Here is a 2,210-nt window from a genome sequence, read left to right as displayed (position 1 = left end):
ATATTTATTTTTACTGTATTTTATTTCGCATAGACTCCAATGAACTCATATGTTTAAATATAATACGAATTGTCCAACTGGTTTTGCAGCTGTTGCAAGAATTACAGTAGAACCTCTATAAACTAATACTCGATAAATTAATAATCATTATAAATTAATAAAATTTGCTAGTTCCAAGTCGGGCCAATGTAAAAATCCATCAAATTCGATAAGATAATAAGATAATAATTTTTTTTGAAACCATTATGTAAATATATGGTCCCAACAAAAGCATAAATTAATAATTATATAAATTTATGCAAATATATGTAAACATAATATTCTAAAATATGATTAATGTGTTTGTTTTTACTTAAAGTTAAAATCTCATTGGTTCCTATCTCTCTAATTATTATATCAGTAGCTCTTATTGCTGTTTTACTATATACATTCAAAATTTATGATGATTTTTTAAAGTGATATTTGATATTTTTAACTGTAAATGTTTTTAAATGTATTGTAGTGTTATTTTCAATTTTATCATCAATAATACTGATAGTAACCATGATTTTTTATAAATTTTAAACTTATGAACATGTATATTTTTACATGGATAATCCAATATGGTGTTAAAAATTATTTTACTGCGATAGTTATGATTGTTAATTATAATTTATATTATGAGATTTATTAAAATTTTAAAATATAACATTATTCCAAAAAAAAATTTAGAAAATTATATGCGACAAACAAATTTTCTCTATAAATTAATAATTATTAATTTATAGATAAATTAATATCACAATAAATTAATAAAATATCATGGTCTCAATATTATTAATTTATAGAGGTTTTACTGTATATCGAAAATATCTAGGTTTTAGATTTGATGTATACCGTAAAACTCTAAAATGCTTGTTTTGAAAAAGACAAAAGCACATAAAAAATAAAGTATATTGTAATAGCTGTAAGTTTTTAGAAGGAATCCAATACTACGTATAACATTAAAAATGTTAAGGAGCAAGAATTGTTTTAAAAGGAGCAAGAATTGCTGTAGAGGTTTTTTACGTACATTTTTCTATTCACACACGGAGACATAGTTCCATACTTCCATTTGATGATTTTGATTCTGCATTTACATTTAAATTTTACCAAACAGTATTTGACAAAAACTAAAACAAAGTCTGCGTTTACAGAGCCAACACAACACTCAACTTTTAATTGGATGTCAAAGAAGAGAGCATCAATATTGAAATGGGAAGAGACTGAGAAGTCAGAAGAACTTTATTTCCAAAAGGACAATAAATGGGGGATATGGGTCCTGAAGAAGAGAGTGTACACATCAACTTTTACCATCTTCTTTTGTCCTTTGGCTGTGTGCTTCTTTGGATTCAAAGCTTGAGACAAACAGAAAGACGTTCGTTGCTTGGCTACCCAACAACTTCACTTTCCTTGCTCTTGTCACAATCTCAACCCATTTTTTTCTTACATCTAATGTATCATTGATTCCTTTTGAAAACATTTCCATGTTCACATCAAAGATAAATAGACATCTGTGCAATGTGATCCAATTGGATTTGTTTAGCATATCCAATGAGTTCAAGTCTTCCATATTATTCTTTAGAACAAAACGTTCCCAATAACCAACCATTTTTATTATTTTTGTTTTGTCAACAAATTAAACTTTGTATCAGCCTACTAGTTAGATTCAAGAGAAAACTTCTCCACCGTTAGATGGTTACATCCCCTAATTGATAGTGGTCTCACGATGATGGGTCTGTCTTTTAAGGATTGATCCAAATGTCGGAAGCATGGAGGCATAGTATAGGACAATCTTGGCGGCAACCCATCACTACTCCATATCAATTGCATCCACCCTAAATCTCTCTCTCTCTCTCTCTCTCTCTCTCTCTCTCTCTCTCTCTCTCTCTCTCTCTCTCTCTCTCTCTCTCTCTCTCTCTCTCTCTCTCTCTCTCTCTCTCTCTCTCTCTCTCTCTCTCTCTCTCTCTCTCTCTCTCTCTTTTTTCTCCCTTTCTCTTCTCTTCTTCCTTTTTTTTTCTTTCCCCTTTTTTTACTCTCCTTCTCCTTTCCCTTCCTCCTTCTTCTCTTTCCTCCCTTTCTTCTCCTTTTCTTTTTTTTTCTCTCCTTCCCCTTTTCCTCCCTCCCCCTCCTCTTTTTTTCCTTTCCCCCTTTTTTCTATTCCCTATCTCTTTCCTCTTTTTTTTCCTCTT

This window comes from Eutrema salsugineum, unplaced genomic scaffold (genome assembly GCF_000478725.1).
Source record: "Eutrema salsugineum unplaced genomic scaffold, Eutsalg1_0 scaffold_2, whole genome shotgun sequence".
Classification (NCBI taxonomy): domain Eukaryota; kingdom Viridiplantae; phylum Streptophyta; class Magnoliopsida; order Brassicales; family Brassicaceae; genus Eutrema; species Eutrema salsugineum.
Note: the sequence above shows the minus strand (reverse complement) of the source record.